Source organism: Triticum aestivum, chromosome 4D (genome assembly GCF_018294505.1).
Source record: "Triticum aestivum cultivar Chinese Spring chromosome 4D, IWGSC CS RefSeq v2.1, whole genome shotgun sequence".
Classification (NCBI taxonomy): Eukaryota; Viridiplantae; Streptophyta; class Magnoliopsida; order Poales; family Poaceae; genus Triticum; species Triticum aestivum.
Window position 1 is genome coordinate 130,173,127 of NC_057805.1, and position 16,461 is coordinate 130,189,587.

The following is a 16,461-nucleotide window of genomic DNA, read 5'->3' on the forward strand; positions in this document are numbered from 1 at the left end:
CGAGGCAGGGGGCGCGCCCTGTATGGGTGGGCGCGCCCTGGACCCTCGTGGCCAGGTGCTTGGTCCCTCTGCTGTGTTCTCAGTGCCAGATATTCTCAAATATTCCAGAAAAAATCATATTCCATTTTCAGGGCATTTGGAGAACTTTTATTTTCGGGGTATTTTTATATTACACGGATAAATCAGAAAATTGACAGAAAAATACTATTTTTACTTTATTTCAACTAAATAATAGAAAGTGGAAAGAGGGTACAGAAGGTTGTGCCTTCTAGTTTCATCCATCTCATGCTCATCAAAAGGAATCCACTAACAAGGTTGATCAAGTCTTGTTAACAAACTCATTCGAATAACATGGAACCGGAGAAATTTCGAATAACACTATGTTACCTCAACGGGGATATGCACATCCCCAATAATAAGAATATCATATTTCTTCTTGACAGTAGGTAGAGGAAATTCAAAACCTCCAAAAATAATTGATGGAAATTTTCCAATAGAATTGATACTATGAACTTGAGGTTGTTTCCTCGGAATGTGTACCGTATGCTCATTACCATTAACATGAAAAGTGACATTGCCCTTGTTATAATCAATAACAGCCCCTGCAGTATTCAAAAAGGGTCTTCCAAGAATAATAGACATACTATCGTCCTCGGGAATATCAAGAATAACAAAGTCCGTTAAAATAGTAACGTTTGCAACCAGAACAGGCACATCCTCACAAATACCGACAGGTATAGCAGTTGATTTATCAGCCATTTGCAAAGATATTTCAGTAGGTGTCAACTTATTCAAATCAAGTCTACGATATAAAGAGAGAGGCATAACACTAACACCGGCTCCAAGATCACATAAAGCAGTTTTAACATAGTTTCTTTTAATGGAGCATGGTATAGTTGGTACTCCTGGATCTCCAAGTTTCTTTGGTATTCCACCCTTGAAAGTATAATTAGCAAGCATGGTGGAAATTTCAGCTTCCGGTATCTTTCTTTTATTAGTAACAATATCTTTCATATACTTAGCATAAGGGTTCATTTTGAGCATAGCAGTTAATCGCATACGCAAAAAGATAGGTCTAATCATTTCAGCAAAGCGCTCAAAATCCTCATCATCCTTTTTCTTGGATGGTTTGGGGGGAAAAGGCATGGGTTTCTGAACCCATGGTTCTGTTTCTTTACCATGCTTCCTAGCAACAAAGTCTCTCTTATCATAACGTTGATTCTTTGATTGTGGGTTATCAAGATCAACAGCAGGTTCAATTTCTACATCATTTTCATTACTAAGTTGAGCATCATCATGAACATCATCATTAACATTATCACTAGGTTCATGTTCATTACCAAATTGTGTTTCAGCATCAGAGATAGATATATCATTTGGATTCTCAGGTGGTTCAGCAATAGGTTCACTAGAAGCATGCAAAGTCCTATCATTTTTCTTTTTCTTCTTTTTAGAAGGACTAGGTGCATCAATATTATTTCTCAGAGAATCTTGTTCAATTCTCTTAGGGTGGCCTTCAGGATACAAAGGTTCCTGAGTCATTTTACCAGTTCTAGTAGCCACTCTAACAACATAATCATTATTCTTACTATTCAATTCATTGAGCAAATCATTTTGAGCATTAAGTACTTGTTCTACTTGAGTGGTAACCATAGAAGCATGTTTACTAATGAGTTTAAGTTCACCTTTAACTCTAGACATATAATCACCCAAGTGTTCAATCATATAAGCATTTTGTTTTAATTGTCTACCAAAATAAGCATTGAAGTCTTCTTGCTTAACCATAAAGTTGTCAAACTCATCCAAGCATTGGCTAGCAATTTTAGTAGGAGGGATTTCAGCTTTATCAAATCTATAGAGAGAATTTACCTTTACTACTGTGTCGGATTATCAAGACCATGAGTTTCTTCAATAGGTAATAGATTAAGATCATATGTTTCTTCAACAGGCGGTAAATTAAGACCATGTATTTCTTTAATAGGAGGTAAAATTCTTAACATCTTCAGCTTTTATACCTTTTTCTTTCATAGATTTCTTTGCCTCTTGCATATCTTCAGGACTGAGAAATAGAACACCCCTCTTCTTCGGAGTTGGTTTAGGAATAGGCTCGGGAGCTGGCTCGGGAAGTGTCCAATTATTTTCATTTGTCAACATATTATTCAATAGAATTTTAGCTTCATCCGGTGTTCTTTCCCTGAAAACAGAACCAGCACAACTATCCAAGTAATCTCTGGAAGCATCAGTTAGTCCATTATAAAAGATATCAAGTACTTCATTTTTCTTAAGAGGATGATCAGGCAAAGCATTAAGTAATTGGAGAAGCCTCCCCCAAGCTTGTGGGAGACTCTCTTCTTCAATTTGCACAAAATTATATATTTCCCTTAAAGCAGCTTGTTTCTTATGAGCAAGGAAATATTTAGCAGAGAAGTAATAAATCATATCCTGGGGACTACGCACACAACCAGGATTAAGAGAATTAAACCATATCTTAGCATCACCCTTTAATGAGAATGGAAATATTTTTAGGATATAAAGGTAGCAAGATTTCTCATCATTAGTGAACAGGGTGGCTATATCATTTAATTTAGTAAGATGTGCCACAACAGTTTCAGATTCATGGCCATAAAAAGGATCAGATTCAACCAAAGTAATTATATCAGGATCAACAGAGAATTCATAATCCTTATCAGTAACACAGATAGGTGAAGTAGCAAAAGCAGGGTCATGTTTCATTCTAGATTAAGAGATCGCTACTTCCATTTAGCTAATAATTTCTTAAGATCACTTCTATCATTGCAAGCTAAAATAGCTCTAGCAGATTCTTCATGCAAAACATAACCCTCAGGCACAACAGGCAATTCATATTTATTAGGGGGAGAGTCTTCATCATCACTATCTTCAATATTATTAGTTTCAATAATTTCATTCTCTCTAGCCCTAGCAAGTTATTCATCAAGAAATTCACCAAGTGGCACAGTAGTATCAAGCATAGAAGTAGTTTCATCATAAGTATCATGCATAGCAGAAGTGGCATCATCAATAACATGCGACATATCAGAACGAATAACAGAAGCAGGTTTAGGTGTCCCAAGCTTACTCAAAATAGAAGGTGAATCAAGTGCAGAGCTAGATGGCAGTTCCTTACCTCCCCTCGTAGTTGAGGGATAAATTGTTGTCTTAGCGTCTTTCAAGTTCTTCATAGTGACCAGCAGATATAAATCCCAAGTGACTCAAAGAATAGAGCTATGCTCCCCGGCAATGGCGCCAGAAAATAGTCTTGGTAACCCACAAGTATAGGGGATTGCAACAGTTTTCGAGGGTAGAGTATTCCACCCAAATTTATTGATTCGGCACAAGGGGAGCCAAAGAATATTCTCAAGTATTAGCAGTTGAGTTGTCAATTCAACCACACCTGGATAACTTAGTATCTGCAGCAAAGTATTTAGTAGAAAAGTAATATGGAAGTAGCGGTAATGATAGTAAAGTAATATTTTTGGGTTTTATAGTGATTGTAACAGTAGCAATGGAAAAGTAAATAAGCGAGGAACAATATGTGAAAAGCTCGTAGGCATTGGATCGTTGATGGAGAATTATGCCGGATGCGGTTCATCATGTAACAGTCATAACATAGGGTGACACAGAACTAGCTCCAATTCATCAATGTAATGTAGGCATGTATTCCGAATATAGTCATACATGCTTATGGAAAAGAACTTGCATGCCATCTTTTTTCCTACCCTCCCGTGGTAGCGGGGTACTAATGGAAACTAAGGGATATTAAGGCCTCCTTTTAATAGAGTACCGAACCAAAGCATTAACACATAGTGAATACATGAACTCCTCAAACTATGGTCATCACCGGGAGTGGTCCCGATTATTGTCACTTCGGGGTTGCCGGGTCATAACACATAGTAGGTGACTATAGACTTGCAAGATAGGATCAAGAACTCACATATATTCATGAAAACATAATAGGTTCAGATCTGAAATCATGGCACTCGGGCCCTAGTGACAAGCATTAAGCATAGCAAAGTCATAGCAACATCAATCTCAGAACATAGTGGATAGTAGGGATCAAACCCTAACAAAACTAACTCGATTACATGATAGATCTCATCCAACCTATCACTGTCCAGCAAGCCTACGATGGAATTACTCACGCACGGCGGTGAGCATCATGAAATTGGTGATGGAGGATGGTTGATGATGACGACGACGACGAATCCCCCTCTCCGGAGCCCCGAACGGACTCCAGATCAGCCCTCCCGAGAGGTTTTAGGGCTTGGCGGCGGCTCCGTATCGGAAAACGCGATGAATCCTTCTCTCTTATTTTTTTCTCCCCGAAAGTGAATATATGGAGTTGGAGTTGAGGTCGGTGGAGCGTCAGGGGGCCCACGAGGCAGGGGCGCGCCCCCACCCTCGTTGACAGGGTGTGGGCCCCCTGACGTGGATTTTTCTTCCAGTATTTTTAATATTTTCCAAAAAGATGTTCCGTGGAGTTTCAGGTCATTCCGAGAACTTTTGTTTCTGCACAAAAAGAACACCATGGCAATTCTGCTGAAAACAGCGTCATTCCGGGTTAGTTCCACTCAAATCATGCAAGTTAGAGTCCAAAACAAGGGCAAAAGTGTTTGGAAAAGTAGATACGACGGAGACGTATCAGTTGCATGCGCAGGCCTTGCTCTGAAGAACATAATACGTTCCTTTCCTGTGATAATCAAAGAGAGCAGGCGCAGGCAAAAAGGTGTGCACAACTGAAGCTTTATTGAGCAGCAGGTTATAGGTATAATCAGTGATCTCGCCCTTAAGGAACTTATGGTGCTTCGCGGCCTCAAAGTCTAAGTACTAAGTAGGTAAGATAGGGTCATTAGGCCAAAGTGAAACATGCAGCTCCGTTGCTAAACGTGAGGCATAAATCCCACCATAAAAATAACCACTACCAGCGTTGTGTTGCAACATGCGTGCAACAATCGCTCCAAGGTTATAACATTGGATACCGGTGAGGGTAGTGTGTATGAGGCTCAAGTCAGGAGCACACAATGTGCTACAGTCTTCTTTGCCTACGATACATTTGCCATTAAACAGTGCAAAGTATTGGATTGATGGGAAGTGAATACTTGTTATTCTACCTTGTGTCACTCCTCTATCCTCTCCATAACAAAGGCTAGTAAGGATTGTCTCATACTCAGACCTTGGTGATTCGTCTAGCGAACCCCAAAATGGAATTTTGCAGATATTAGAAAATGTCTCTAGAGGCAAGGTAAATGGACGGTCATACAGTTTAAACAAAACTCTAGACTCACGAGGATGAAATTTAAATTCTTTAGTAAACGATTCTGTGAGGCTGAGATGTTGGTTGCACTTATCTTCAATGAAGGGACCGAGCTCGGCGTTGTGAACATATTGCTCAAATTCTTCTTTAATACCTGCACTCACCATAAAATCGTTGCATGGCCATAGGCAGGATTTGGTAGCTGCTTCCCATATCGAACCTGCGCTTGGTTCAACATAAGACCGGCGCACTGAGCCACTACTAGATGATGCCTCTGAAGACCTCCTCCTCAAAGAACTCCTAAATAAATTCATCTTATTCCTATGAACAAAATTCTAAAAAAAATTAGTGCACAAAAGTTTTGTCAACAAAACTTCACAAGATTGATAGCAACTACTCATAGGGACATATAGAGGCCATATCAAGCATTCAAACTACTTAGAACTCTAAGAATTCAACAAGGAAGCTCATCTACAAAAGCACCAAGAGTAGCTAATTATTCAAAATATAATCCACCAAAGCAAAAACTAAATGGAGCAATGGAGGAGTCACATACGAAGTAGCAATCCCCCAAAACAGTTTCGGAAACGAAGCTTTTTGAGCAAAGAGATCGAAATCCGCGGGTTTGAGAGTAAGAACACGAGAGAGAGAGAGAGAGAGAGAGAGAGAGAGAGCAATGGTGATTTTTTTCTGGAGGTAGGTGATGACATGGACTAAAGAGATAAGTGAGGGGGCCCACGTGGGGACAACAACCCACCAGGGCGTGCCTGGGGCTGTTGGCGCGCCCAGGTGTGTTGTGCCACGTGGTGCACCCCCCCTCTAATGTTATTTGCACTAAAAATTCCAAAATATTCAGAAAAAAATCATATTAAATTTTCAGGACATTCTGAGAACTTTTATTTTTGGGTCATTTTTTATTGCACGGAAAATCCAGAAAACAGGATAAACATGCCTTCTTATTTTATGTAGATAAGAAAAACAGAAAACAAAAGATAAGGACAGAAGGTAGTGATATATCTCCAACGTATCTATAATTTTTGATTATTCCATGCTGTTATATTATCATTCATGGATGTTTTACAATCATTTTATAGCAACTTTATATCATTTTGGGGGACTAACCAATTGACATAGTGCCCAGTGCCAGTTGCTGTTTTTTCTGCTTGTTTTTTACTTCACAGAAAATCAACACCAAACGGAGTCCAAACGCAGCGAAACTTTTTGGAGATTTTTTCTGGACCAGAAGACACAAGATGGGCCGAAGAAGTACCAGAGGGGTGCCCCGAGGGGGGCACAACCCACCTGGGTGCGCCTGGGGGCCCACGCGCGCCCTGGTGGGTTGTGCCCACCTCGGTGGCCTCCCGCACCACCTCTTTGCTCTATAAATACCCCAATATTCTAGAAACCCAAGGGGAGTCGACGAAAATCAATTTCAGCCGCCGCAAGTTCCAGAACCACCAGGTCCAATCTAGACAGCATCACGGAGGGGTTCATCATCCTCATTGGTGCCTCTCCGATGATGCGTGAGTTGTTCATCGTAGACCTACGAGTCCGTAGTTAGTAGCTAGATGGCTTCCTCTCTCTCTCTCTCTCTCTCTTTTGATTCTCAATACAATGGTCTCTTGGAGATCTATTTGATGTAACTCTTTTTGCGGTGTGTTTGTTGGGATCCAACGAACTTTGAGTTTATGATCAGATCTATGTTTTTATCCATGAAAGTTATTTGAGTCTTTTTGATCTCTTATATGCATGATTACTTATAGCCTCATATTTCTTCTTTGAATCTTTAGTTTAGTGAGGCCAACAAGATTGATTTTTCTTGCCATGGGAAGAGGTGCTTTGTGATGGGTTCGATCTTACGGTGCTTGATCCTAGTGACAGAAGGGGAACTGACACGTATGTGTCGTTGCTATTAAGGATAACAAGATGGGGTCTATTTCTACATAAATAGATCTTGTCTACATCATGTCATCGTTCCTATTGCATTACTCTGTTTCTCCATGAATTTAATACACTAGATGCATGCTGGATAGCGGTCGATGTGTGGAGTAATAGTAGTAGATGCAGGCAGGAGTCGGCTACTAATCTTTGACATGGTGCCTATATAACAATAATTGCCTGGATATCGTCATGATTATTTGAAGTTCTATCAATTGCCCAACAGTAATTTGTTTACCCATCGTATGCTATTTTTCTCGAGAGAAGCCACTAGTGAAATCTATGGCCCCCGGGTCTCTTCTTTATTATATTTACCTTGGAGATCTATTTTTATTTGCTTTTATTTTCAGATCTATTAATCCAAAAACACAAAAATACCTTGCTGCAATTTATTGTTATTTATTTTATCTCGATTTTCCGCGAGATCTATTTATCCAATCTACTACAATTTTACCTATCTTTTTACCCGCGAGGGATTGACAACCCCTCTCTTACGTTGGGTTGCAAGTATTAGTTCTTTGTGTGCAGGAGCCCTTCATGTGGTGTTGCGTGGTTTTCCAGTGATTCGGTAACCTTGGTCTCATCACTGAGGGAAATACCTACCGTAGCTATGCTGCATCATCCCTTCTTCTTCGGGGAAATACCGACGTAGTTCAAGCCGCATCAAAAGGAATTTCTGGCACCGTTGCCGAGGAGACATCATCAACATCTACCAGGTTCCTAATCACAAATCTCATATCCTTGCAATTTAAATTATTTGCCATTTACCACTCATTTTCATCTCGCGCACTTCATAAAAAAATTGCCGTTTTATTCACCCTCTTTTCCGTTCGTGAATTTTCTCGTCAGATCTGTCTTTTTGCTTGTGATCTTGTTGCTATGGCTAGCATGACTACTCCTTTGTCACCGGATTTTGAAGTTTTATACTTCAAACAGAGACAAGGAGAAAATTTCAAAGATGCTCGGTATAGCCTGATGGAATCCTATCGCATTTGCAATCTAAAAGGGGATGCAAAAAATTTACTTCAGGGTTTTTATATAGGTTTAGCCTTGCATCATAGACAACTTTTGGATTTTTCTGCCAAAGGAAATTTTATTGAGCTTGATGGTAATACTGCTTAGGAGATCCTAGAAGGGATTTTGGGAATTCCGCCTACCAAAAAGGGGATTTCTTTTACTCAAGAAGGAGCTCAAATTTTTCCATAAGTTGGGTGTTTTGCATAAATATTTGGTTGAGTTACAATAATATAATGAACCTCTGAAACATATCAATGGGAACCTCAATCGATTGAATACCTTGATTACTCTTTGCAATAAGCGTTTGGATATTTTGGATCTCAAGATGGTCTCTTTTCCTGAAAATCTTGTGAAGCGTAAAGAGCCTCCCGGGTTTGAAAAGACCCTTACAAAAGTTGCAAAAACTAAAGACGACAATACTTAGATCTTTGCGTTATGCCTAGCTAGGGGCATAAAACGATAGCGCTTGTTGGGAGGCAACCCAATGAAAAAAATTATTTTTGTCTTCTTCTTTCTATTCTTGAGTGTTTGCACAATTATGCTACTGTTATGATTGTGTTTTTATGTTTTAATTAGTGTTTGTGCCAAGCAAAGCTTTTGGGATCATGTTGGGTGATAGTTGCTTTGATCTTGTTGAAAAACAGAAACTTTTGCGTCCAGAAAAACAATTCTTATTTCTAACGTAAGCGTGATAAAATTTTGAATTTTTTACACAAGATTGATATACAAATTTCCCACGTTTTCCTAATTTTTCAGAATTTTTGGAGTTACAGAAGTATTCAGATTGCTATAAACTGTTCTGTTTTTTGACAGATTCTGTTTTCTTTGTGTTGTGTGCTTATTTTGATGAATCTATGGTTTGTATTGGAGGGTATAAGCTATAGCAAAGTGGGAATACAGTAGATATAATGCAAAATTAAAATATGAATGGGTTTGCAACAGTACTTATACTACTGATTTGCTTTGTTATACTAACGGATCTCATGAAGGTTTTGTTGAGTTTTGTGTGATTGAAGTTTTCAAGTTTTGGGTGAGATCACGATGGATGAAGGAATAAGGAGTAAGAAGAGCCTAAGCTTGGGGATGCCCATGGCATCCCAAGTTATCATCTAAAAGAGAAGCAATCAACTAAGCTTGGGGATGCCCAAGTGGCATCCCCTCTTCCTTCTAACGACCATCGGTATTTTACTTGGAGCTATATTTCTATTCATCACATATCATGAGTTTTGCTTGGAGCGTCTTGTATGATATGAGTCTTTGCTTGTTTTGATTTTTATTTTGTGTCATTAATCCTTGCTAGACACACCTATTTGAGAGAGCCAAAATTATGCTATGACTTGTTAGAGTTGCTCTCTATGCTTCACTTAAATCTTTTTGAGCTATGGAATTGCTCTAGTGCTTCACTTATATGTTTTTGAGAACGGTGTGCTTTAGTATTTTTAAGAAATTCTCTTATGCTTCACTTAGGTTTATTTGAGAGTTAGTAAATTTTTTAAGAAGTTCTCTCTTGCTTCACATAAATTATTTTGAGAGAAGAATTTTTTTATGCTCATGTTCTTCACCTAGATTTGTTTGAGCTATCAAAAGCAACATATGAAAGTAGTACCAAAGTGGTAGATATTCAAGAGGGATATAATTCATGAAGATCATTGGACAAAATAAACTTGATTCCTTGTAATAGTTTTGCGATATGATGATATAATATGTGAGTCATGTTGATGAGTAATTATGCTTTAGTAAGAATATTGGTGTTAAGGTTTGTGATTCCCTATGCAAGCACGAAAGTCAATAGTTATGCAATGAAATTACATCCTACTTATGGTGCATTATTCGGTGTTAGTTATGCTTAATGCTCGCTTATGAGATACTTCGTTTCTTGATTGGATGCTTCTCAATCTTTTGCTAGCTTTCATTTGCACTAAGTATGATCACTACTTGTGCATCCAAAATCCTTAAAACCAGTTTTGCCATATGAGTCCACTATACCTACCAATATGCGGTATTCTTCTGCCGTTCTAAGCTAATTTGTATGTGCCATCTCTAATTTTCAAAATAAATTTCTCTTTTGTGTGCTCGTACCGCTCATGAACCGCTAGGGGGCGGCTGATATTTTTCCATGCTTGATGTGTTATTCTCAAGGTGAGTGTTTATTCACTTGTCATTGCATGGGAGTATGACAAAGGTATTAGGGATGCCTAGTCCCGAAATGAAAAATGAATTTACTTTATGTTGTCAAATAATAAATTCCTTGGAAACTGTTGGTATGGAAGGCACCCGTCGATACAGCTAGCCATGGAAAGTGAAAGTATGGTGGAAAAAGGAATAATCTTTATTTTCTATTTGGGAACCGCCTATGATATATCTAGGATGGAAAGTATTGGGAACTACTCGATCGTTTTCATTGACAGGAAAAGCATGCCGCCCAAAATGTTTTTATCTCTATCTTTTTCGCTTTGAGCACTCGCACCTCTACAAATCCCTACTTCCCTCCGCGAAGGGCCTTTCTATTTACTTTATGCAATTTTTATTTTGAGTCTCCGTCTTCTCTTATAAAGCACCAACTAAGGGGCACTATGATCGTACTTGAGTATTGGGTGTAGCTAATATGCGAGTGTGTTTCATGAATGGATCAATGATTGAGCATAATAGCCTAGGGATAACTTGCTTTAGTATTGATATTTTGAAAGACTTGGTTGCTTGTTGATATGCTTGAGTATTGAAATCTTCATGTCAAAACTAGACTATTGCTTTGAATCATATAAAAGTCCAAATGTCCATGCTACAAAGAAAATAATATGTGATGAACATATTAGGCAGCATTCCACATCAAAAATTCTGTTTTTATCATTTACCTACTCGAGGAAGAGCAGGAATTAAGCTTGGTGATGCTGATACATCTCCAACGTATCTATAATTTTTTATTGTTCCATGCTGTTATATTATCATCCTTGGATGTTTTACAATCATTTTATAGCAACTTTATATCATTTTTTTGGACTAACCTATTGACATAGTGCCCAGTGCCAGTTGCTGTTTTTGCTTGCTTTCTACTTCGTAGAAAAACAATACCAAATGGAGTCTAAACGCAGCGAAAATTTTTGGAGAATTTTTCTGGACCAGAAGACACAAGATGGGCCGAAGAAGTACCAGAGGGGTGCCCCGAGGGGGGCACAACCCACCTGGGCGCGCCTGGGGGCCCAGGCACGCCCTGGTTGGTTGTGCCCACCTCGGTGGCCTCCCGCACCACCTCTTTGCTCTATTAATACCCCAATATTCTAGAAACCCTAGGGGATTCGACCAAAATCAATTTTAGACGCCACAAGTTCCAGAACCACCAGATCCAATCTAGATACCGTCATGGAGGGGTTCATCATCCTCATTGGTGCCTCTCCGATGATGCATGAGTAGTTCATTGTAGACCTATGGGTCCGTAGTTAGTAGCTAGATGGCTTCTTCTCTCACTTTTGATTCTCAATACAATGGTCTCTTGGAGATCTGTTTGATGTAACTCTTTTTGCGGTGTGTTTGTTGGGATCCGATGAACTTTGAGTTTATGATCAGATCTATGTTTTTATACATGAAAATTATTTGAGTCTTTTAATGTCTTATATGCATGATTACTTATAGCCCCGTATTTCTTCTGCAAATCTTTGGTTTAGTTAGGCCAACTAGCTCGATTTTTCTTTCCATGGGAAGAGGTGCTTTGTGATGGGTTCGATCTTAAAGTGCTTGATCCCAGTGACAGAAGGGGAACCGACACATATGTATCGTTGCTATTAAGGATAACAAGATGGGGTCTATTTCTACATAAATAGATCTTGTCTACATCATGTCATCGTTCCTATTGCATTACTCCATTTCTCCATGAACTTAATACACTAGATGCATGCTGGATAGCGCTCAATGTGTGGAGTAATAGTAGTAGATGCAGGTAGGAGTCGGTCTACTAATGTTGGACGTGATGCCTATATAATGATCATTTCTTGGATATCGTCATGATTATTTGAAGTTCTATCAATAGCCCAATAGTAATTTGTTTACCCACCGTATGCTATTTTTCTCGAGAGAAGCCACTAGTGAAATCTACGGCCCCCGGGTCTCTTCTTTATTATATTTGCCTTCGAGATCTATTTTTATTTGCTTTTATTTTCAGATCTATTAATCCAAAAACACAAATATACCTTGCTGCAATTTACTGTTATTTATTTTATCCCGCGTTTCCGCGAGATCTATTTAGCCAATCTACTACAATTTTACCTATCTTTTTACCCGTGTGGGATTGACAACCCTCTCTTACGTCGGGTTGCAAGTATTTGTTCTTTGTGTGCAGGGCCATTCACGTGGTGTTGCGTGGTTCTCCTACTGGTTTGATAACCTTGGTCTCATCACTGAGGGAAATACCTACCGTAGCTATGCTGCATCATCCCTTCCTCTTTGGGGAAATACTGACGTAGTTTAAGCCGCATCAGGTAGTGCCTACTAAATTCATCAACTTCATACCTATCAACAATGATCCATTAATAAAGTTGATCAAGTCTTATTAATAACCACCTTCGATTAGCATGAAACCGAAGAACTTTCGTAAAACACTAAGTTACCTCAACGGGGATATGTATGTCCCCAACAACAAGTATATCATATTTCTTTTGGGCAGTAGGTAGAGGTAATTGAAAACTTCCAATAGTGAGTGTCAGAGATTTTTCAATAACATTAATACCATTCACTTGGAATTTTTTCTTTGGAAAGTGCACCGTATGCTCATTACCATTGATATGAAAAGTGACCTTGCTTTTATTGCAATTAGTAACAACCCCCTATATTATTTAAAAGGGTCTACCAAGGATAATCGACATGTTGTCGTCCTGGGGCATCTCAAGTATAACAAAGTCAGTTAAGATGGTAACATTGGCAACAACAACGGGCACATCCTCACAAATACCGATAGGTATAGCAGCTGATTTATCAACCATTTGCAAAGATATTTCAATAGGTGTGAGTTTATTCAAGTCAAGTCTTTTGTATAAAGAGAAAGGCATAACACTAACACCAGCTCCTAAGTCACACAAAGCAGTTTTAACATAGTTTCTTTTGATGGAGCAAGGTATAGTTGGTATTCCCGGATCACCATGTTTTTTAGGTACTCCATCCTTAAAAGAATAATTAGCAAGCATGGTGGAGATTTCAGCTTCCGGTATTTTTATCTTATTAGTGATGATGTCTTTCATATACTTTGCATAAGGGGCCATCTTTAAAATATCAGTCAAGTGAGTGCACAAAAAGACTGGCCTAAGCATTTCAGCAAAGCTTTCAAATTCTTCATCATCTTTCTTTTTAGTTGATTTAGGTGGAAAGGGCATGGGGTTTTTCACCCATGCTTCTCTTTCTTTATCATGTTTTCTAGCCACAAAGTCTCTTTTATCATATCTTTTATTTTTAGGGTGTGGGTTATCAAGATCAACAGCAGGTTCTATCTCAACATCATTATCTGGTTCTTTATCATTGCTTGGTTGAGTGTCTTCATGAACACCATCATCATTTTTCCATGATCACTAGTGAATGTTCATTACCAGATTGAGTTTCAGCATCTGAGATAGAAACATCATTATTATCTTCAGGAGGTTTTTCTACTTCAGGTTCACTAGAGGTATTTAAAGTCCTATAATATTTCTTTTTATTTTTATTTTTAGAAGGACTAGGTGGATCAGTATTAATTCTCTGAGAGTCTTATTCAATTCTTTCAGGGTGTCCCTCAGGATAAAGTGGTTCCTGAGTCATTTTACCTCCTCTAGTCATTACTCTAACATCATGATCATTGATATCATTGTTCATTTCATCAAGCAATTCTCTTTAAGATTTAGCAACTTATTCCAACTGAGTATGAACCATACATGCATGTTTTCCTACACCTCTAACACCATTATATATTCTAAATAACAAGTCACTCAAGCGAGCAATCATACCATAGTTGTATTTCAATTGTTTCATGACATTTTCATTGAAGTGACCTTGTTTTCTAATGTAGTTATCAAACTCATAAAGGCATTGACTAGGATGCATATTATAAGGATTGTCCCTTTCATCAAATTTCATGAAGGAGTTTACCTCTACAATCTTGGGTGGTGATGTATCAAGTCCATGTATCTCTTCAATTGGAGGTAAATTTTTAACATCTTCAGCTTTAATACCTTTTTCCTTCATACATTTCTTTGCCTCTTGCATATCTCCAGGACTGAGATATAAGACACCCCTCTTCTTTGGAGTGGGTTTAGGAGGTGATTCAGGAAGAGTCCAATCATCATAATTTTTCAATATGTTTATAATTCATCAGCCTGTTCAACGGTTCGTTCCCTGAAAACACAAACAACACAACTATCTAGGAAGTCCCTAGAAGCATCGATTACACCATTATAGAAGATATCAAGTATTTCATTTTTCTTAAGAGGATGATTAGGCAAAGCATTAAGCAGTTGGAGAAGCCTCCGCCAAGCTTGTGGGAGACTCTCTTCTTCAATTTGCACAAAGTTAAATATTTCCTATAAGGCAGCTTGTTTCTTATGAGCAGGAAAATATTTTTCCAGAGAAGTAGTAAATTGTATCCTCGGGACTACGCACACAACTAGGAGCAAGAGTATTGTACCATATCTTAGTATCACCCTTTAATGAGAATGGAAATAATTTGAGGATATAATAAAAGTGAATCTTCTCACCATGCGCAAATAGGGTGGCTATATCATTTAATTTGGTAAGGTGTGCCACAACAGTTTCAGTTTCATAACCATGGAAAGGATCATATTCAACTCTGGGTCGACAGAGAATTCATAATCCTTATCATCAACAAAGATAGGTGAAGTAGAAAACTTAGGATCACATTTCATTCTAGCATTCAAAGATTTTTCCTTCAGTTTGCATAATAATTTCTTAAGATCATCCCTATCATTTTAAGCAAGAAAGTCTCTCGCTGTCTCCTCATCCATAACATAACCTTCAGGTATCTTAGGCACTTCATATATAGGAGGGCTAGGTCTAATAGGTGTTTCAAGATTTTCAGTTTCAATGATCCCATCAATTTCAGTAATTTCATTCTCTTTAGCTCTAGCAATTTGATCATCAAGAAAATCACCTAGTGGCACACCATCATCAAGCAAGGTACTAGCATCATCATGAGTAGCATTCATAGAAGTAGCATCATCAATAACTTGCGACATATCAGGATTAATACTATGTGGTGGTGTTGCAAGTCTACTCAAAACAGAAGGTGCAGAGTGTGATGGCAGTTCCTTACCTCCCCTCGTCCTAGAGGGAACGATCTTAGTCTTTGTATCCTTCGGATTCTTCATAGTGATAAATAGATAATAATCCCAAGTGACTCAACAAATATAGCTATGCTCCCCGGCAACGGCGCCAGAAAAAGGTCTTGATAACCCACGAGTATAGGGGATCGCAACAATTTTCGAGGGTAGAGTATTCAACCCAAATTTATTGATTCGACGCAAGGGGAGCCAAAGAATATTTGCAAGTATTAGCATCTGAGTTGTCAATTCAACCACACCTGGAGATTAATTATCTACAACAAAGTGATCAGTAGCACAGTAGTATGATAGTTTTGATAGTAGTAGCAACAACAATAGTAACAGTAACGGTGGTAGCAATGATTTTGTAGCAAGTGTAACAGTAACAGTAGTAACTTAGTAAGATCAATATGTAGGAAAACCGTAGGCGTTGGATCGGTGGATTCGTTGGACGATATTCATCATACAACAGTCATAACCTAGGGCGATACAAAACTAGCTCCAGTTCATAAATATAATGTAGGCATGTATTCCGTAAATAGTCATACGTGCTTATGGAAAGAACTTGCATGACATCTTTTGTCCTACCCTCCTGTGGCAGCGGGGTCCATATGGAAACTAAGGGATATTAAGGCCTCCTTTCAATAGAGAACCGGAACAAGGCATTAGCACATAATGAATACATGAACTCCTCAAAATACGGTCATCACCGGAAAGTATCCCGAATACTGTCACTCCGGGGTTTACGAATCACAACACATAATAGGTGAATATGACTGGCAAGATCGGATCTAGAACATATATAAACAATGGTGATGACATGAACGGTCCAGATCTGAAATCATGGCACCCGGGCCCAAAGTGACAAGCATTAAGCATGGCAAAGTCATATCAACATCAATCTCAGAATATAATGGATACTAGGGATCAAGCCCTAACAAAACT